Raw genomic sequence first — 23,142 nt, forward strand, 5'->3', positions numbered from 1 at the left:
AAAACACCAAAAGAAAGATGCCCAGGGTCCATGCTCATCTGCATGAACGATGTGGCCAGTGCAATAACTCGCAATGTCCGTACTGTGAGATGCCTAAGACAGCGCTACAGGGAGACAGGACGGACAGTGGCAGACCACGTGTAATGTTTGGATCAGTACATCCAAACATCACACCTGCGGGACAGGTACAGGATGGTAACAACTGCCCGAGTTACACCAGGAACGCACAATCACTCCATCAGTGCTCAGACTGTCCGCAATAGGCTGAGAAAGGCTGGACTGAGGGCTTGTAGGCCTGTTATAAGGCAGGTCCTCACCAAACAACACGGGCAACAATGTCGCCTATGGGCACAAACCCACTGTTGCTGGACCAGACAGGACTGGCAAAAAGTGCTCTTCACTGACGAGTTGCGGTTTTGTCTGACCAGGGGTGATGGTCGGATTCGCGTTTATCGTCGATGGAATGAGCGTGACACCAAGGCCTGTTCTCTGGAGCGGGTTCGATTTGGAGGTGGAGGGTCCTTTATGGTCTGGGGCGGTGTGTCACAACATCATCGGACTGAGCTTGTTGTCATTGCAGGCAATATCAACGCTGTGCGTTACAGGGAAGACATCCTCCTCCCTCATGTGGTACCCTTCCTGCAGGCTCATCCTGACATGACCCTCCAGCATGACAATGCCACCAGCCATACTGATCGTTCTGTGTGTTCTTGCATGGCCAGATCTCAATCCCATTGAGCACGTCTGGGACCTGTTGGATCGGAGGGTGAGGGATAGGGCCATTCCCCCCAGAAATGTCCAGGAACTTGCAGGTGCCTTGGTGGAAGAGTGGGGTAACATCTCACAGCAAGAACTGGCAAATCTGGTGCAGTCCATGAGGAGGAGATGCACTGTAGTACTTATTGCAGCTTGTGACCACACCAGATACTAACTGTTACTTTTGATTTTGACCCCCCTTTGTTCAGGGACACATTATTCCATTTCTGTTAGTCACATGTCTGTGGAACTTGTTCAGTTTGTCTCAGTTGTTCAATCTTATGTTCATACAAATATTTACACATGTTAAGTTTGCTGAAAATAAACTCAGTTGACAGTGAGAGGACGTTTCTTTTTTTGATGAATTTATCAAGCCGCTTTTAAAAAAGGCACAATCGATACATTCAATGTCTGGTTGAAAAGCAGTGTGACTTTTTAGAGGTTTCAGGGCAATGTCTTAGAGAGGAATAATTCAAATAGGAATACAATAGGAAGAGGCAGACACAGTCGGTCCCAAATCGAACGTGTGTTCGCTTTTTATTTTAGCTTGTGTTTCTTCTTTCTCTGGCGGCAACAGAGGCCATGCAATTTAGCAATTACACATTTAACAACTAAGATGCACAAGGGAAATGATATATAGAAAACTTGTATAATGTGTACATGATACATCCCACATATACCAAGCTAATATATAAAACCATCACATATACAAAGGCAATGGAACCACAAGGCAGATTCTACCCACAGTGCAAAGGGAATAGATAGCAGACAACCTACATGTTAACTGCATATCCACAGCATTTGTGACGCACGTCAGCTTTGACATTAGGTTAGATGCCCAGGTTTAAGCCACTGCACAGCAGTAAAACTATGGGACAGCTAACAGTAAAACTATGGGACAGCTAGAATGAAATACCCAATTGATCCAAAAGGACAACTTGGAAATAGCGTTACCCTAGCCTGGTATGCATAAACTTTAAGGCCTTAATTATAATCTTAAACCTTGGATGCATAGTTGAAACAATGGCAACGCAGCCACCCCACCTGTTTTGGTAAAAAGCTTGAGATTGGCCTGGAGAAATGTAACCACTATCAAATTCAGACAGAGATATGAATGAAACCCTGACCATGATATCAAAATGATAGTTTTAACCATGTTGAGGCTATACAGTGTTTGTTTACATTTAGGTCATTGTCACAAACATTGGCATAAAACAAATAGTTTGGGTTCTGATGGGGTAAAACACTTGAACTAAGCTCATGAGGCTTGAAAGGAGGGCTTGAGGGCTTGAAATAAGTTATATTCTTCAAGAATCAATGGGTATATATATCATTAATTTATAAGTCCAAAAATGGATGTAACAACTAAGGATTCTAGCTTTAACCTACTGTACTGCAGCCAATGTATTTTCCATGCTGGCAAAATGAGTGTTATACGGCTTCATCAGCTCTTCTGACCATGGCATCATTCACATCTTCTATATGAATAGTCTACACCACCAAAATAACCTTTTGGCAAATATTGAATCTGCCCAAACAGTCGTGAGCAGAGTGAATAGGCCAAGGCTTTGGTTATCTAACTAACCTACCATTCAAGCAGGAACCACAACCAGGTGGACACAGGACATGACGCAGTATTCTCTATGGGTAGAACAAGTAAACAGACAGTCTTTGCTCAAGAAACAAAACGGGCTAGTTACACAGCATAAATACCATCTATATAACTACAAAGGGGTGGTAATGCAAGTTTCCAACTAACTGACACAACACCTATTATGAATATAAAACGTATGATTCAACATTTTCCAGTACCTCCAATCCAGTGTTTACATATGCAAAAGAGTGTGGGCTACATTCATTTCAGAATATGTTGCAGACGTCCCATTCCATATTGAGTCGGATACCATGAATGGGAGAATTACTGTACCCTCTCGTAGCTTTGTTTTTTTGTTGGCCAGACAGTTACAAACCATCTCCTTTCACGCTCGCCTTTAATAACATGCGGATCAAAACCAGGAGCCACTGCAACACGAAAGGTAACGATAGATTTAGCGTATTCAACCACGGCTGTTCAAGCCTTCCACTGGAAAACGTCGGGTTGGTCACAGAATGGGACAAAAAGCTTCAGGCCAAGTCGGCGAATCACGATCAACATTTGCAGGATGTGTTGCTTACTGCCTTGTAATGGTTTCAGCACGCGTAGACCTGGATAAGTGCAGTAATTTAAGTTTTCTAGGTGAAACCGAAAGTCAGAATTGATTAGTATTAGTGGGGAAAGTAAGTAACCCCCCACAAATCGATGCATTACGAAAATAGAAAGCAGCAGCATGTGTGCTGCAATGGACAAATACCCATCTACACAAATTAATAGGACAAAACTAGCACCAGGGACAACTTTGAAGCGATATATTGAAATAGCAAATTGAAGAATGTTTAAAGGTGTAACGTTAACTTCAGAGAATAAGGGTCTGACTTCCCAACGGAGCAAGGCCAAGTATGTTTACAGCTGAAAGGGCATGGGATAAAACATTTTTTTTAAAGATATATAGCTTGGTTAGGTAGAGTAACGTTAGATGCAAAGGGAAACCCTCCCTTACCCATTGTGTCTGACACAATATCCTTCATTGTTGAACACGATATCACATATGTATACAGAGCTCCACGAGTCCCATCTTTCTTCGTTGAGGACAAATGATTCCATACACAAATAGACTTGCACCAATAATTATCCTCGAGTAAAGTAAACCATTTTCACAAAAATAGGTTAGGCCTACGCGAAAGACGAGGTTAAACTGTTATTTTTCCACGATTAAACCAGAGCAGTAGAATAGTTCCAGATTTTGCATGAATAAATCTCCGCTCCTGACTAGTATACTCCAAGCGATAACAAGGGCTTCTCCAAGACGTTCCAAACTTGTGCAGCTTTTTTTTTTTCCTCTCTCTCTCTCTCTCTCTCTCTCTCAAAGGAGTTGTTCCTGTTTCGCCAAAGCTTGGGGGGAGGGGTGTTTGTCAAAGCAAGCTGAAAACCCCAGCCAGTTTAGAACACAGACCAAACTCACAGAGAAGTGAGAGCGAAGTCAATCCGTTATAGCCTACAAGGAACGACAGGGTAAAGGTGATAATGGACTAACCGATTGCAAGACTAGGATAACCATACAATATCCTATGCATTTTGGGAAATTAAAATGTTTGCCTATTAGGCCTGACAGTAAATAGCAGTAGTGTAAAACAAAATAAAAAATACTTTGAAGTATTTTTACACAATCGTGTAAGTCGTTTTTGGTGTATCTGTACTTACAACTATTTCTTACAACTTTTACTTCACGTCATTGCTAAAGATGTATATTTTACTCAATACATTTTTCCTGACACCAAAAGTACTCCTTACATGTTGAATGCTTAGCAAGGACAGGAAAATGGTCCAATAGAGCCTCACAGTGGAGGTGTCATAATACCCATTAAACCTAGCTGTCAAACAGGGAAATGGTTCCAATAATTTTTCCACCATTCATTTTTCCCATAGGGGATTTTAGAGGAAAAAAAGGGCTGTTTGTGTAGGCTTACCCAGGAAGGATGTTTCAACAACCATGTAAATCTCTCTCGGACAAGGTGACTTTAATCAATATGCTCGGCTCTATTTACTCTTAGATTAAAAAATGCTAATTATGATCAAAGTAGACATTGTGCAAAACTACAAATCCCTGCAAGCTCCTGCTCGTCACATCTAGCTGACACCTTTGCAAACAGGTATTGTATCGATGTAAAACTTGCACAAGACAGTTCACAGAATTGTCCATTTAAAGAAATGTTGCCAATTTATTAATTACTAGAGTTAGTTAACATTAGATAGTTAACCCAGAGATGTTTACCTTTGCCTCGATTCGGCAGTCTCATTTAGATCATCATGGCATTTGTAGTTCTTTATGATAGCCACATTTGCAGCTAATTAGCATTTATTTTTTTGGTGGGTAAATACAGGTGAATATATACGTAAGTCACCTTGTCCTAGAGAGATTTACACGGTCATCAAAACATCACGCAAGGGTAAGCCTATGCGAAGCACAGCCCTTATTTTAAGTTTCTAAAATCCCCTATGGGAAAAATGAATGGTGGAAAAACTATTAGAACCCTTTCCTTGTTTGACGGCTAGGTTTTATGGGTGTTATGACTCATACTGTGATACTCTATACATGCGCTTATCTCTGGTCTGCCTCTGATCTGGTGGACTCACTAAACACACATGCTTCATTTGTAAATGATGTCTGCTCCAGCCTCTCCAATCTAATGTGTGTTTGTGTGTGTGTGTATATCAGGGGGGTTGGATGAAATCAGAAGACAAATTTCCACCTCGTGTGGACTAATGAAGTATACTTCTTGTCTTGTTTCCTCTGCTACCCCCACTTTGAAATAATAGCTTAACCTAAATTCTTAATCAGATTCTAGGTCAAGTCAATGTGCCATACTGTATGTGAGCTGTTAGATCAATTGTAGTTGAAAGAGCTGTGTCCCCCGCATGCCTGCACAGGAGACGATAGTAAATGAAAAAGCAGACACTTTCCTATAGCCTGATGTCTTTTTAGATGTCCTCAACGGTTTGAACATCAAAGGTGTAGGTGTGTTCTCTTCAAACTGCACCTGGCTACTCCACCACCTCAACCCTTGATTCCCTCCACCCTTGCACTCATCCACTTGTTCTTCTTTGAACAGGTTTTGTTTTATATGGGTCTACCTGGCACCTACTTTGCCCCTCCCCATAGGTTATATATTGGTTTAGGTAAGAGTCTGTTAAATGACAAGAAGTGAATGTGAAAGTATGTCCGTCATCTGTCTGTCTAACTGTCTGTGTCCGTCTTTATCAAATGTCGTAGACTGGAGACATGAACAGTCAACCTGGACAGATTCATATGATGGATCACTTAAACCCCTGGCATCTCAAGATGCCAGTAATAGCCAACCTAGATATAACAAAGTAAATGGAAATCTTGGGCACTCCAATTAGTATAATATGTTACGTTTCGTATGGTATGTATTCATTTGTGGATGTCCATCTTCCATTTCGTGTCTTATCTTACAAATTACAATTTGTATTATATGTTACAAATTTCAATTCGTACAATATGTTAGGAATTGCAATTCTTGCTATGTTATGAATTTGCGAAAACGTATGATATGTTACGAATTCCAATTTGAAGTAGCTAACGTTAGCTAGGTGGTTAACACTAACCGTAGCTAGGTGGCTAATGTTAGCTAGGCTGGGGGTTAAGTGTTAAGATAAGGAGTTAGGTTAAAGGGTTAGGGGAAGGGTTAGCTAGCATGTTAAGTAGTTGCAAAATGCTTAAGTTATCCATGATAAGATTCGAACGTGCAACCTTTGGGTTGCTAGACATTCACGTTATACGCCCACCAATCTACCCTGACCAACCCTCATACTTTTGATTTTGCCTTTAGTAACATTCTGTCCTATGTAGCCATACCAAACAAAACATACCATACCAATTTGATTATCCCGGTTTTTCATTTACTATGTTACATCTAGTCTATGAGACCAGGCTGTACTAGCAGCCAGTACAGACGTCAGGATAGCAGTTTTCGTCTTTTGTCACATTTGGGTTTCCCTGTGTCCCTTACTGAGGACATGCTATGGGCTGAACTCTATAGTATCATCTGACCGTACTAGTCGGATCCCCTCAGATGTGGGGTACAACACACTCACAAATGTCATCTCAGAGATACCAATTGCAATTTTTCACAGTCACTTGCCTCTCTTAAAACACTCTTCCTTCAAATAGCTGAGCAAGAGTGATAAACATGCAATAGGGATTCTTTGTGTCAACACAATAGAACAGACACTAGGCACATGTTTATCTATTCTATTTACACAAGAAGATATAGTTCTTTATATTGGTTAGAAATAGCAGAGAATGATCAGAGACCTATCGGCACATAGCTGTTTCTTGATTCGAAATGGAGACAAAAGACAGGGAATGTTAGAAGGAGGAGAGGAAGCACTAGATTTTTGTCTGTTGTTCGTTCTGATGCATACTAAGCGTGCAACGGAGGGGGGGCTGGCAGACTCAAGGGATTAAAAGCATTTGTCTGCCATCTAATCCTCTGCTTGAACCCACAGCACCACTACTACGCAACCAACAGACTCCCGGGATCCCAGAAAGAGCAGAGAGAGAGACAGAGAGTGAGACAGAAAGAGAGAGAGACAGAGGGAGAGACAGAGAGTGAGACAGAAAGAGAGAGAGACAAAGAGAGAGAGAGAGAGAGAGAGAGAGAGAGAAAACAACAACATTCTAAGTGAATACTCCATTCTTGGGGAAAACAATTCCCTTAGAAGTTCCATGGCAATTGCTTTTACCGTTTTACTCTGTCGATTCGTGTGCCTCTTAGATAACAAGGGGGAGAAAAAAAAAGGCAATCCTTTTTCCTCTTTGGGAGTGATATGAAAGATCGTCCCCTGCTGATAAAATGTCTGTTCCTCTACCCCCAGAGAGTACATGACAGACATGTTTCAGACATATACCATTTACTATATGGGCGAAAACAGAGACAGTTGTCAATGTTTGCATACTTTTATATGTAATATGGTGCCTGACATCCCTAGTGTTACAGGGTTGTGTTCAGCAGGATACACCGTGGCAAATGTTTTGCAAAGGAAAACAAAACATTTTTCTTATTAGAACAAGTCTAGATAATCCCTCCCTGCTTCAGTCTGTTATCTTCCGATTAATGCCTAACGAACACGGCCCTGTTGTGTCTCCACAGAGTTAAATGTTTGTGCAACACAGTGAGTAAAAACATCAGTTACACACGTTTTTCATGTTTAACACCCCAGCAAGAGGTGACATCTGGTAGCACGGAAAGCAAAAACAAATCCTGATCACAATGAGGCATGGGCTTTATTTCTATCCTCCTATCTGGTGTTCCAGGTCTAAGCTGACACTCTAAGTGAATGTATGTCATTGCCATAGGTTAATAAAGAGACCAACATATGTGGCTGCTTAGAACAGTGCAATATAGTCAAACCGAGGGATTTAGTGGTGCCGCTCATCCATAAAGAGGTATGTGTTTATGTGATCTATATACAGTACCAGTCAAAAGTTTGGACACACCTACTCATTCAAGGGTTTTTCTTTATTTGTACTATTTTCTACATTGTATAATACTAGTGAAGACATCAAAACTATTAAATAACACATATGAAATCATGTAGTGATCTATAATTTTGATTGTTCAAAGTAGCCACCCTTTGCCTTGATGATAGCTTTGCACAGTCTTGGCATTCTCTCAACCAGCTTCACCTGGAATGCTTTTCCAACCGTTTTAAAGGAGTTCCCACATATGCTGAATACTTATTGGCTGCTTTTCCTTCTCTCTGCAATCCAACTCATCTCAAACCATCTCATTTGGGTTGAGGTCGGGTTATTGTGGAGGCCAGGTCATCTGATGCAGCACTCCATCACACTCCTTGGTGAAATAGCCCTTACACAGCCTGGAGGTGTGTTTTGGGTCATTGTCCTGTTGGAAAATCAAATTATAGTCTCACTAAGCGCAAACCCGACGGGATGGGGTATCACTGCAGAATGCTGTGGTAGCCATGCTGGTTAAGTGTGCCTTGAATTCTAAATAAATCAATCACAGCTCCTCCATGCTTCACTGTGGGATCCACACATGCGAAGATCATCCGTTCCCCTACTCTGCATCTCACAAAGACACGGCGGTTGGAACCAAAAATCTCAAATTTGGACTATCAAATCAGACCAAAGGACAGATTTACACTTGTCTAATGTCCATTACTTGTGTTTCTTGGCCCAAGCAAGTCTCTTATTATTATTGGTGTCCTTTAGTAGTGGTTTATTTGCAGCAATTCGACCATTAAGGCCTGATTCACGCAGTCTCCTCTGAACAGTTGATGTTGAGATGTGTCTGTTACTTGAACTCTGTGAAGCATTTATTTGGGCTGCAATTTCTGAGGCTGGTTACTCTAATGAACTTATCCTCTGCAGCAGAGGTAACTCTGGGTCATCCTTTCCTGTGGCGGTCCTCATGAGAGCCAGTTTAATCATAGCACTTGATGGTTTTTGCGACTGCACTTGAAGAAACGTTCAAAGTTCTTGAAATTTTCCGTATTGACTGACCTTTATGTCTTAAAGTAATGATGGACTGTCGTTTCTCTTTTCTCATTTGAGCTGTTCTTGCCATAATAAGGACTTGGTATTTTACCAAATAGGGCTATCTTCAGTATACCACCCCTACCTTGTCACAACACAACTGATTGGCTCAAACACATTAAGAAGGAAAGAAATTCCACACATTAACTTTTAACAAGGCACGCCTGTTAATTGAAATGCATTCCAGGTCACTACCTCATGAAGCTGGTTGACAGAATGCCAAGAGTGTGCAAAGCTGTCATCAAGGCAAAGGGTGGCTACTTTGAAGAATCTAAAATATATTTGGATTTGATTTGTTGAACACTTTTTTGTTTACTACATGATTCCATATGTGTTATTTCATAGTTTTGATGTCTTTTGTATTATTCTACAATGTAGAAAATAGTCTAAATAAAAACTTGGAATGAATAGGTGTGTCCAAACGTTTGACTGTTACCGTAGGAGGGGATCATGTCCCAGTCACACCCTTTGTTGGTGTGCTAGTGTAACAGTATAGCTTCCGTCCCTCTCCTCGCCCCTACCTGGGCTCGAACCAGGGACCCTCTGCACACATCGACAACAGCCACCCTCAAAGCATCGTTACCCATCGCTCCACAAAAGCCACGGCCCTTGCAGAGCAAGGGAAGCAACTACTTCAAGTTCTCAGAGCGAGTGAAGTCAACGATTGAAACGCTATTAGCGCGCACCACCGCTAACTAGCTAGCCTTTTCACATCGGTTACACTAGTATATAAGCTCTCCCACTTGTGTATCCATCCAGGGCATTACCAGGAAGATACAAGTGGTGTATTTCTTATAGTAGCCCTAACAGAAAACATCAGTGGTGAGGGATGACTTGAACATCACTATGGCGCCAATATTATGGTTGCATTTGCTGACCAGTTTCATTTTTTTCTTTTTTTCTTCTTTCACATTTATTTGTGACCCTATGGCCGACACTGTTAACTTATTGTTCTACTATAAGTCAAGTAGATGACCTTGCGGTGCACAACTGATTTTTAAAGGCAGTGAGTGAGACACAAACAACCGTTCACAACATTTTGAGAGTGGACAATAATTTGTATTTCTTGAAAAAAAAAAGTATTTCAAATTCATTCAGGCTTATCTAACAGCAGTCTTCCAGATACAGATTTGATTGCTTTTGCAATTAATCACCACTTTCCAGTTCTCTCCTCTCCTCCCCGCTCCCCTTCCCTCTCATCTCCTCTTCATTCCCCTCCTCTACAATGGAGGTAGATATCTAAACAAGCTCCAATTAAATGAATGCACCTCTCTAGTGAAATTACACCAATGAGCTAGTCATCAACAAGGAATTTGTTAGCAAACCATTCTATTGAGTGCCCTATAATTAATTCAATAACCGCTAATCAGGGAGCTGAAAACAGCAATAAAAATGGGATGTAATTGTTGTCATACAGAAATTAAATCATACACTCAGTTTAGAGTGGATACGTTGAACAACAACCTGGCAAATTAACTAATTAAATATTGATATCATATTGAAGTGAATCCTGTTCATTTGTGAGTAACGCACAGTTTTTTTTCCCTACCCAATAAGGAACCTTTGAAGACGATGTTTATCTCTCAGCTTGTTAGTCTGTGAGGTTTTTTTTGTCCGTGAATATATCAGGCCCTGCAAAGAAATATGATCCTTTGACTCTGAACAAACCTCATAACAAAGAAAATTACTTCTGCTGAGCCAGCACTCTTGCCTTAATTCATTTGCACCACTTTTTTCCCCAGTGGACTTGTTTTACAATGTCCCTAGCTCTGGGTGCTTTGCTGTCACCCCCATTACAAAGCCCTTTCGTCACTCCTCCTGCAGGAACACTGGTGAGTCAAGGTGTGCATCCCAGATGACACTCTATTCCCTATGTAGTGCAGTACTTTTGACCAGGACCCATAGGGCTGTAGTCAAAAGTAGTGCACGACATAAGGATTAGGGTGCCATTTGGGAAACATCCAAGGCCTTTCATAGTCGTTACTGCTGTAGACCATTTGTGAAACCAACAGCTTCAGGATATTCTATTACATTTACATTAGAGTCATTTAGCAGACGATCTTATCCAGAGAGACTTACAGGAGCAATTAGGGTTAAGTGCCTTGCTCAAAGGCACATTGATCGATTTTTCACATAGTCGGCTCGGGGATTTGGTTATTGGCCCAACACTCTTAACTGTTAGGCTACCTGCCGCCCCCTTCTATAGATGTCCTTGGTAAATACTGGCCAAGGAAACAAGTCATGTAAGCAATGAAATGCCATGTGACTCACCTTTGTGTACCTCTGTACCTCTGTGTGTTGTGTGTGTCCATGTGCAAACATACAGTTGAAATCGGAAGTTTACATACACTTAGGTTGGAGTCATCAAAACTCATTTTTCAACCACTCCACAAATTTCTTGTTAACAAACTATGGTTTTGGCAAGTCGGTTAGGACATCTACTTTGTGCATGACACAAGTAATTTTTCCAACAATTGTTTACAGACAGATTATTTCACTTATAATTCATTGTATCACAATTCCAGTGGGTCAGAAGTTCACATACACTAAGTTGACTGTGCCTTTAAACAGCTTGGAAAATTCCAGAACATTATGTAATGTCTTTAGAAGTTTCTGATAGGCTAATTGACATCATTTGAATCAATTGGAGGTGTACCTGTAGATGTATTTCAAGGCCTACCTTCAAACTCAGTGCCTCTTTGCTTGACATCATGGGAAAATCTAAAGAAATCAGCCAAGACCTCAGAAAAAAATTGTAGACCTCCACAAGTCTGGTTCATCCTTGGAAGCAATTTCCAAACGCCTGAAGGTACCAAGTTAATCTGTACAAACAATAGTACGCAAGTATAAACACCATGGAACAACGCAGCCATCATACCGCTCAGGAAGGAGACGCAATCTGTCTCCTAGAGATGAACGTATTTTGGTGCGAAAAGTGCAAATCAATCCCAGAACAACAGCAAAGGACCTTGTGAAGATGCTGGAGGAAACAGGTACAAAAGTATCTATATCCACAGTAAAACAAGTCCTATATCAACATAACCTGAAAGGCCGCTCAGCAAGGAAGAAGCCACTGCTCCAAAACCGCCATAAAAAAGTGAGACTACGGTTTGCAACTGCACATTGGGACAAAGATCATACTTTTTGGAGAAATGTCCTCTGGTCTGATGAAACACAAATAGAACTGTTTGACCATAATGACCATTGTTATGTTTGGAGGAAAAAGGTGGGGGCTTGCAAGCCGAAGAACACCATCCCAACCGTGAAGCACGGGGGTGGCAGCATCATGTTGTGGGGATGCTTTGCTGCAGGAGGGACTGGTGCACTTCACAAAGTAGAGGACATCATGAGAAAGGAAAATGATGTGGATATATTGATGCAACATCTCAAGACATCAGTCAGGAAGTTAAAGCTTGGTCACAAGGTATTGGAGTGGCCATCACAAAGCCTTGACCTCCAGCCTATAGAACATTTGTGGGCAGAACTGAAAAAGCGTGTGCGAGCAAGAGGCCTACAAACCTGACTCAGTTACACCAGCTCTGTCAGGAGGAATGTGCCAAAATTCACCCAACTTATTGTGGGAAGCTTGTGAAAGGCTACCTGAAACGTTTGACCCAAGTTAGACAATTTAAAGGCAATGCTACCAAATACTAATTGAGTGTATGTTAACTCCTGACCCACTGAGAATGTGATGAAAGAAATAAAAGCTTAAATAAATAATTCTCTCTACTATTATTCAGACATTTCACATTCTTAAAATAGTGATCTAACTGACCTAAGACAGGGAATTTTTACTATGATTAAATGTCAGGAATTGTGAAATACTGAGTTTGAATGTATGGCTAAGGTGTATGTAAACTTCCGACTTCAAGTGTGTGTGTGTGTGTGTGTGTGTGTGTGTGTGTGGGCAGTGCAAAGAGAGTGTATGAATACACTTCAATGACAGAGGAGATGTTGTCAACAGTTGTACAACGGGTGGGTCTAATCCTTCATGCTGATTGGTTAAAACCGCATTCCAGCCAATGTCTATTCCACAAGTTACCAACGGCTAAATCTATGACGTAAAAATGCCTATTTACTCTGTTCCATCTGACTGCGCAATCCACTGTCTCATCAGCCCAGCCAGGTAATTTATATACTTGATCTCCACTATTAAAAGCATCTAGATATTATCTCACATTTATTTTAGACTAACATTTAGTTTTCAATAGCAGAGATTTTGTATAAACCTTGCTGTCTGTCTCTACTACATTTGCAACATTGTTTCAATATTCAAATTCGATATCCAGCTGTCCCACAGTAATGAACGTGTCGGGAGTCGGGACCAGAAAGACAGGCAGGCAGCGTTTCTCAGCCAGTCGAAATCATGAATCAGCTGGCATCATTTTTATGGATATATACAAAGAAATGTCAATAAAAATCAGGTAAAAACGAAACAAAGTGCAGCTAGTTTGCAGTATTTCCAGCTTCAGTTGGAAGTGAGTGTGTTAGCTGTGTTGTTGACTATCTCCTCTGAACAAGTGTCCTGATGAGAGAGCACGTTTTCCATGCCAAGCAAAATCAAGCCTCATTAGCTAAAAAAAAAAGCAGAAAACCATCAAAAAGGAAATGAAATCATAAACTGACTATTGGCAGCAAGCCTAGCAGAGCTTTATGGAGTGACAGTCACCTCTGGAATAAAACTCAGTTTTTAAATAAAGACCAAGACAGAAAAGTGGGAGTGGACCCAGGATGTATCCAACTAAGTCTCGCTAGAAAACAGCTTAAATAAACGCAAATGCAGCTACTTTGCTATTATAATGGCTACACTGTTAAATGACCAGCCCGCTTGGGTAGCAACCCTAGATTTGTGTCGGGACTATATCTTGTGGAAGGATGAAATATCATGAATAAATTAATCAAAATGTTTAAAAAAATATGAAAATATGTAAATCAATATTTGAATATTTGTTTAAAAGTGATAATGTCCTTGAAGCCGGTGTTTGCAGGATATATTGACACAGTTAACAACACCCATGCCAATATATCCTCCAAACACCGGCTTCTCTGGCATTATCACTTAAATATGCAACAGAGCTATCATTGCAGTTCCATGCAGCTTCTAGGCACTGAGGGTTGCTGTATGGCTGTGAGAGGACCACCTCTATGTACACAGATAGAGGGCATCAGGGTGTCATAAATTCAGACAAGTAGCTCCTCTTTGTGGGGGAGAGGTTCTTCTATCCTAAAATCCCCACAACTATAGTAAAATAAGGAACATTTTCCCTCGTGGGATAATTTCCCAAATCCTCATGGGGACAAAGGTTATTTAAGCTTAGAGGTACGTTTAGGGTTAGGCTTACAATTAGGTTTAGGGTAAGGGGTTAGTGGTTAGGTATAGTATTAGGGTTAGGAGTTAGGTTCAGGGATTTGGTTAGGGTTTGGGTAAGGGTTAGGGGTTAGGGAAAAAAGGATTTTGAATGGAAATTAATTTTAGGTCCCCATGTGTGTGTGTGTGTGTGTGTGTGTCTGTCTCTTTGTGCCTGCACCTATATCTGTGTGCGTAGGTATCATTTTGAACCAAAGGTTTCAACTGTAAATTCCTTATCAATTCCTTTATAAACTGGATGCCCATGTAGACCACTTTTTCATTACTTACATCGTGGACATTGAGCAAGCTTCTCTATGAATACTGGAAGTCATGTGCAAGGTTAAGACTCGTTTGAGTGGAAATCAAGTAAATCAGTTGGCTAGCAAGCACTGTGAGTGAATTACTCTTCATTATCACAAGACTGAACGACCTGCCAGGTATAGAACTTTGTCAAAATTCAATTTAGCTGTCGTGTACTGTAATAAAAGGTTCAAAAGATGTCCAGGTTTATTCTTAGTCTCTCTTATAATACAAATTCACAGGTCTCAATCAGAGACACAAGCAGTTAAAGGTCACAGACATGCCCGTCTGTGACCTGCAATCGATATCTATGCTATGCCGTAATACACTATACAATACTATATACTATTCCGTACTGTATGTAATACTATTGTATTCTATAGGATCCTTTTCTTATTTAACTGCATGCATACTGAGTTGAGCCAACCCTGCCCAGAGCTTAGGGTCTGACTAGTATTTTACATCCACAGCTGTGTGGAAATCAAAGTGACTGGTGCCATCAACTGTCCAGCAGACCAACTGCCTAGCAGACCAACTGCCCAGCAGACCAACTGCCCAGCAGACCACTGCTCTGCTCCATGGATCAGTAACCCATTTTATATAATACATCTACATGATGGGTGAGCGTTTGCCATGTTACGTTAAGGAATGAGGTTAGCCTGAATGTTAGGTTTTTCAACAGCATTCTGTTATTTGCAAGGCTACACAACAAATAATGATCTTCTGTGTTAGTTTGTAGCCCAGTTCTATAGCCAGAGGTATGGCTATGCAGTAAGTATGGCTCAGTATAGATCCGCCTGCTGCGATTTGGGTGGAAGCCGACCTGAAACGTACAGTGCTGGCTCTGAGATACTCTTTTCTCAACGGGAAACTATGCAGGAAGCGTAACACGACCAACAAGTGATTTATACACGTGATTGTTGATTTTTTTTAACTGGTGATTCTGTTGTTTTTAATTGCATCGAGTGTAAACTGTCAGTCTTTCCCACCTGTCATCTCTCTGAGAGGACCACAATGGAAATAGGCATTACTGTGTTTAATCCTTGATCATTTTTCATGTATATATTATTGTCTCCGGCTGGAGAACCAGCCTACGTCCTACTACTTATCCATTCAATTTAATCAATCAATCTATAACGGTGTCATTTGTGGCACACACACAGGTGAGGTGATAGCAGGTAGGGCTACAAGATTCTCCTGGGGAATTGGAAATAAAAGGCCTCTGATGCGTGGTCAGACTGCTCCATAAGTCATTCTGCGTCCCTCCAATGTAGATATACCTTAAAGCTAAGCTCAGCTCAATAGTATGAAAAGGGTATCCTATAACGGAGAACCAGTGGCTCAGAGAATCACTCACACCATTTTTCTGAACCCCATCCAGCCCAGAACTCCTCCCATGAGGAGGCTGTGAATATCAATGAGATTTCACTTGGTGGACCCCTTTGTTGTCTTGAGGCATCATTGAAAAATCAATATCTTTCTCCTAAACCTTGGCAATGTGGCAAGCTATTGACTTGGGAGGATTTTACCCTCTCATCTTCCTCATTCAAACCCCGAAAACAAACGGCAGCAACCACACACTTGACGACTGTCACACCCTGACCTTAGTGTTCTTTGTTTTCCTTGTTATTTTGGTTAGGTCAGGGTGTGACATGGGTGATGTATGTGTTTTGACTTGTCTATGTTTAAATGGCTGTTTCCTTTCTAGGTAGTTTGTATGTCTATGGTTGCCTAGATTGGTTCTCAATTAGAAGCAGCTGTCTATCGTTGTCTCTGATTGGGAACCATATTTAGGCAGCCATATTCTGCGGGTACTTTGTGGGTGGTTGTCTTCTGTCTTTTTCTTTTCTACTTTCGCCCTTCTTTCGTCTATGCACCAGATAAGACTGTTTTGGTTTTTCCACATTAGTTGTTTTGGTATTTTGTAGCATTTATGGTCTTTATTAAACATGTTGAACTCTAACCACGCTGCGCTTTGGTGCAATCCTTTGTCCACAGAAGAAAGTCGTTACAACGACAGTCAGGCAAGGAGAGAAGACACTGTAATCCGGGGGAAAGCAACAATTCCATGTTTTAATTGAAGAAATGCAGCAAGAGAAATGTAACAAAAAAAATGAGAATATTTCAAGTAATTGCTTAAATTTCTATTTACTTCCTGAATTGTATTGATCAAACCTGGCACCAATAGCTGAGTCCTATAACATCCCAGTTATGTCAACAACTAACACAGCACCGTTGTCATCTACAGCCATGCTGGTAGGGTGGCACCATATCTTGTGCCGGTGGGATCTCTTTTTTCTCTGTGAATGTCCTATAAACAGAGTCAAGGCGGGGGGGAGACAGGAAACGGACCCAAGCTCCTGCAGGTCAAAGGTCATTTGACCTTTGTAAATGTATGTTGGTGTGAGAGTGTCCTGTGTTGACCCTGTTTATGGGGCCGGCCAGCCAGCCGGCAGGGTGGTGTGAGCAGGCGCAGTGGTTTCATTTGGTCTTCCTTTGCGGGGAGAGCTTTATCAGTGCAGTGTAGCTGGCTAACATAGGTGTGTATGGATATGTGAGTGCATTTGTGTGTGTGGTGATGGCGGCGTCAGAGGTCAAGTCTTGCAAGCTTCCTGTGGCCACAAATTGACGAAGCACAGGCTTCCATCACACCCCATCGGACACACACAGACCTCAAGTTTCTAGATACCTTAATATGACTCCAGGTCCTCACTGAACCAAATAGCTACTAGGAATGGTATAGGCCCATTCTCCCCTTTCAATAGCAGCCAATTGCATGCACGTGCGTGTCTGTGTGCTAAAAGGGAAGTCAGCCAATCCAGCCAACCTCATTGACCCAAAACTGATTGACTGTTTCCAGGTCAGCCTCTATCTTGGTGTTGGGCAATTGCCACCTCTGGTTCTACAGCCACAGCCTTCCCTCAAACTGATTCCAGATCTTTTTAGGAAAGCAGCACTTGTCCATGTGGAGGAGAGCCAACACTGTTGCAATAACTGTTTTGCTCTTTTCCCCCAAAAATAACATGGCAGCCCTGTGAGAGCAGGCTAAAAATAAACCACTGACACGGTAAGAAGGCCAAGGAGGCAGAGAGAGAAACCAAAGGTATGGCTGCTCTCTCTCCCTCGCCTCAAGTACACACATTACCATTGACCCAAGGCTCACTGTCAAGGCTATTGGGTTATCTAGGTTGTTTGTGTGTGTGTGTGTGTGTGTGTGTGCACGCGCTCTGTATGTGTGCATGTATTCATTGAGATGTACTATGTATTTTTCAAGAGAGAGCTGTTTCAGAAAGGCAGCATTAGTATCTTTACCTGTTCACACTGATTCTGGTTTGGCACTCTCTGAGCTGAAATAATTATACGAGGTCTGCTTTATTTCTTAAGATTGTTTAAGTACAAACTTGGACAAGTATTCCCATTTTGCCCAAAAATATATTATCCTTTTAAAAATACTACTAAATTCATTATTCCCACCAAATGCTTTCATTCACATCTAATCCTGAGGCAAATCCTCAATCAAAATGCTTTCTTTATAATGAATGGATGAGATGGTGTGGATGACAGACAAGAGTCAACTTGGGGAGGGGCTTGAATTTCATGAAGCATCCTTACAGTACCGACAGTATGTGTACTGAAACACCTATCTGAATCTAAGCATGCAGGAGAGAGCTGTAGGAGAGAGCTTAGACAGTTAGCTCGTTAAAGCTGTCATTAGAGAGGGATCACTGTGGCTGACAACGCCCCACCTACACACACAAATGCACACACACCCACTCGCACGCTCTAGCATACACACGCATGCATGCATGCATGAATTCAGAGACACACCCATGCACACACACACACACACACACACACACACACACACACACACACATACAGGGTGCAGCACTGTTTACATCCAGACCCTGCCCCCCCCCCTCCCATGAGACCCATTTCACATTCCTCCACCAGCCTCCCTGCATTCTTTGCGTGGTGAGGAGGGGGCCTAACCGGTCTCTCTTTCCTACATCTCTCTCTTTCTCTCGGTTTCCTGCACTCCCTTTGTCATTTTTCACTCTCTATCTCTCATTCAACGCTCCTTTTCCCTCCCATTCTCTTTCACTGTTTATTGCAGTCCTTTCTTGGTCACCCCTTTCTCTCTCTTTCTCCTGACTTTTTAAAAACATTTCTCTCTCACTCACCAAGTCTCTCTCACATACACACCCCTCATCTATTTCTCTTTTTCTCCTAGTCCCCTCCCCATCTCCCTCCCTCCCTCCCTCCCACTCTCCATCTCTCTCAGTGAAGGTAATTTGGGAGTAATGAGAGCTGAGGAGAGCTGAGCTGAGTGGCCAGGGTGGACGAGAGGAGCGAGAGAGGAGCGTATATTTGCATCAGTCGTCGGTCGGCGCCCCTCTTTCAACGGTTCCCTTTAGTCCAGTTTAATGGAGTCTCACACCAGGTCTTTGTCCTGCCACAGGGCTTTATACCCAACCCCACTCCTCCCTCCTCTTTTTCCCTCCCACCAGAGAAAAGAAGGGGGAGCCAGACCGCATGGGAGCTAGACCGCATGGGATCTAGAGACAGTCTGCAGGCAGCGTCTCCTCTATCTACATACAGGACCCCCAATTTATTACAAACCCAGTGGTGGGAATAAGAGAGAGAGATAGAGGGAGACAGAGAAAGACGAATTGGCGAAGGCACCCCAACAGTCTGCAGCACCCGGCCTCACCCTACTGCAATCAAGGAACCTACCAGGTACAACCCTAAATCCGTAACCATGAGCACCCTCTTAGATATCATCCTGACCAACTTGCCCTCTAACTACACCTCTGCTGTCTTCAACCAGGATCTCAGAGATCACTGCCTCATTGCCTGCGTCCGTAATTTGTCTGCAGTCAAACGACCAACCCTCATCACTGTCAAACGCTCCCAAAAACACTTCAGCGAGCAGGTCTTTTTAATCGATCTGGCCTGGGTATCCTGGAGGGATATTGACCTCATCCCATCAGTAGAGGATGCCTGGTTGCCCTTTAAAAGTGCTTTGCTCACCATCTTAAATAAGCATGCCCCATTCAAAAAATGTTGAACTAAGAACAGATCTAGCCCTTGGTTCACCCCAGACTTGACTGCCCTTGACCAACACAAAAACATAATGTGGCGTTTTGCATTAGCATTGAATAGCCCCCGTGATATGTAACTTTTCAGGGAAGTCAGGAACCAATATACACAGGCAGTTAGGAAAGCTAAGGCTAGCTTTTTCAAATTTGCATCCTGTAGCACTAATTCCAAAAAGTTTTGGGACACTGTCAAGTCCATGGAGAATAAGAGCACCTCCTCCCAGCTGCCCACTGCACCGAGGCTAGGAAACACTGTCAACACTGATAAATCTACGATAATCGATAATTTCATAAGCATTTTTCTACGGCTGGCATTGCTTTCAACCTGGCTATCCCTACCCCGGCCAACAGCTCTGTACCCCCTGCAGCAACTTGCCCAAGCCCCCCTTCTTCTCCTTCACCCAAATCCAGACTGCTGATGTTCTGAAAGAGCTGCAAAATCTGGATCCCTGCAAATCAACTGGGCCAGACAATCTGGACCCTCTCTTTCTAAAATTATCAGCTGAAATTGTTGTAACCCCTATTACTAGCCTGTTCAACCTCTCTTTCGTATCGTCTGAGATCCCCAGAGATTGGAAAGCTGCCGTGGTCATCCCCCTTTTCATAAAGGGGAGACATTCTAGACCCAAACTGCTATAGACCTATATCCATCCTTCCCTGCCTTTCTAAAATCTTCGAAAGCCAAGTTAACAAATAGATCACCGACCATTTCGAATCCCACTGTACCTTCTCCACTATGCAATCTGGTTTCCGAGCTGGTCATGGGTGCACCTCAGCCACTCTCAAGGTCCTAAACGATATCATAACCGCCATTGATAAAAGACAGTACTGTGCAGCCGTCTTCATCGACCTTGCCAAGGCTTTCGACTCTGTCAATCACTGAATTTTTATGGGCAGACTCAATAGCCTTGGTTTCTCAAATGACTACCTCGCCTGGTTAACCCACTACTTCTCAGATAGAGTTCAGTGTGTCAAATCGGAGGGCCTGTTGTCCAGAACTCTGGAAGTCTACAGGGTTCAATTTTCAGGCCGAAATCTTTTCTCTGTATATATCAATGATGTCGCTCTTGCTGCTGGTGTTTCCTTGATCCATCACTATGCAGACGACACCATTCTGTATACGTCTGGCCCTTCTTTGGACACTGTGCTAACAAACCTCCCAATGAGCTTTAACACCATGCAACACTCCTTCTGTGGCCTCCAACTGCTTTTAAATGGTAGTAAAACTAAGTGCATGATCTTCAACCGATTGCTGCCCGCACCCTCCCGCCTGACTAGCATCACTACTCTGGACAGTTCTGACCTAGAATATGTGGACAACTACAAATACCTAGGTGTCTGTTTAGACTTTAAGCTCTCCTTCCAGACTCACATTAAGCATCTCCAATTCAAAATTAAATCTAGAATCGGCTTCCTATTTCGCAACAACGCCTCCTTCACTCATGCTGCCAAATATACCCTCGTAAAACTGACTATCCTACCGATTCTTGACTTCGGCGATGTCAGTTACAAAATAGCCTACAACACTCTACTCAGCAAACTGGATGTTGTCTATCACAGTGCCATCCGTTTTGTCACCAAAGCCCCATATACTACCCACCACTGCGACCTGTATGCTCTCGTTGGCTGGCCCTCGCTACATATTCGTCTCCAAACTCACTGGATCCAGGTCATCTATAAGTCTTTGCTAGGTAAAGCCCCCCCTTATTTCGGCTCATGGGTCATCATAGCAACACCCACCCGTAGCATGCGCTTCAGCAGGTATAGTTCACTGGTCATCCCCAAAGCCAACACCTCTTTGGCCGCCTTTACATCCAGTTCTCTGCTGCCAATGACTGGAACGAAATGCAAAAATCAATGAAGCCAGAGACTTATATCTCCCTCTCTAAATTTAAGCATCAGCTGTCAGAGCAGCTTACAGATCATTGCACCTATACACAGCCCATCTGTAAATAACACACCCAACTACCTCATCCCCATATTGTTATTTATCTTTTTGCTCTTTTGCACCCCAGTAGCTCTACTTGCACATCATCATCTGCACAACTATCACCAGGACAGCAACGTAATTAGACCCAACCAAATCATGAGAAAACAAATAGATAATTACCTGACACATTGGAAAGAATGAACAAATTACCATATTAGAGACATATATTTCCCTCAGATTACACAGACCCACAAAGAATTCAAAAACAAATCCAATTTTGATAAACTCCCATATCTGTTGGGCGAAATACCACAGTGTGCCATCACAGCAGCAACATTTGTGAACTGCTGCCACAAGAAAAGGGCAACCAGTGAAGAATAAACACCCATGTAAATATAACCCATATTTTATGGGGATTTATTTTCCCTTTTGTACTTGAACTATTTGCACATCGTTACAACACGGTACAGTATATAGACATAACATGACATTTGAAATGTCTTTATTCTTTTGGAGCTTTTGTGAGTGTAACGTTTACTGTTTATTTTGATGGTTTATTTAATTTTGTGTTTATATTCTATTTCACTTGCATTGGCAATGTAAACATATGTTTCCCATGCCAATAAAGCGAGACAACATAGCCCTTTGAATTGAGTCAGAGAAAGGGAGAGAGAGAGAGACAGTGACACAGAAAAAGAGAGAGAGAGAAAGAGAGGAACACAGATACACAGAGGAGAGAGAGATAGAGGTAGAGAGACAGAAAGAGAGAGAAACAGAGAAATATATACAGAAGAGAGGTAGAGAGATAGAGAGAGAGAAACAGAGAAATACAGTGCCTTGCGAAGTATTCGGCCCCCTTGAACTTTGCGACCTTTTGCCACATTTCAGGCTTCAAACATAAAGATATAAAACTGTATTTTTTTGTGAAGAATCAACAACAAGTGGGACACAATCATGAAGTGGAACAACATTTATTGGATATTTCAAACTTTTTTAACAAACAAAAACTGAAAAATTGGGCGTGCAAAATTATTCAGCCCCTTTACTTTCAGTGCAGCACTCTCTCCAGAAGTTCAGTGAGGATCTCTGAATGATCCAATGTTGACCTAAATGACTAATGATGATAAATAAAATCCACCTGTGTGTAATCAAGTCTCCGTATAAATGCACCTGCACTGTGATAGTCTCAGAGGTCCGTTAAAAGCGCAGAGAGCATCATGAAGAACAAGGAACACACCAGGCAGGTCCGAGATACTGTTGTGAAGAAGTTTAAAGCCGGATTTGGATACAAAAAGATTTCCCAAGCTTTAAACATCCCAAGGAGCACTGTGCAAGCGATAATATTGAAATGGAAGGAGTATCAGACCACTGCAAATCTACCAAGACCTGGCCGTCCCTCTAAACTTTCAGCTCATACAAGGAGAAGACTGATCAGAGATGCAGCCAAGAGGCCCATGATCACTCTGGATGAACTGCAGAGATCTACAGCTGAGGTGGGAGACTCTGTCCATAGGACAACAATCAGTC

General features: G+C 42.2%; 1 protein-coding gene across 6 annotated transcripts in view; it reads right to left on the reverse strand.

The window, feature by feature from the left end:
• LOC110527549 (B-cell CLL/lymphoma 9 protein) overlaps positions 1-23,142 on the reverse strand; it is a 106,159-nt gene that overhangs the window by 41,920 nt on the left and 41,097 nt on the right. For 2 of the 6 annotated variants that reach the window (XM_036983037.1, XM_036983036.1), the window contains exon 1: positions 3,354-3,734. The exons of the other annotated variants lie outside the window; for them this stretch is intronic. The gene's annotated coding sequence lies outside the window, so the exon portion shown is untranslated. Of the gene's footprint in view, positions 1-3,353; positions 3,735-23,142 lie in introns of those variants that run through there. 6 annotated transcript variants of the gene reach the window in all.

This window comes from Oncorhynchus mykiss, chromosome 7 (genome assembly GCF_013265735.2).
Source record: "Oncorhynchus mykiss isolate Arlee chromosome 7, USDA_OmykA_1.1, whole genome shotgun sequence".
In the NCBI taxonomy this organism is placed as follows: Eukaryota; Metazoa; Chordata; class Actinopteri; order Salmoniformes; family Salmonidae; genus Oncorhynchus; species Oncorhynchus mykiss.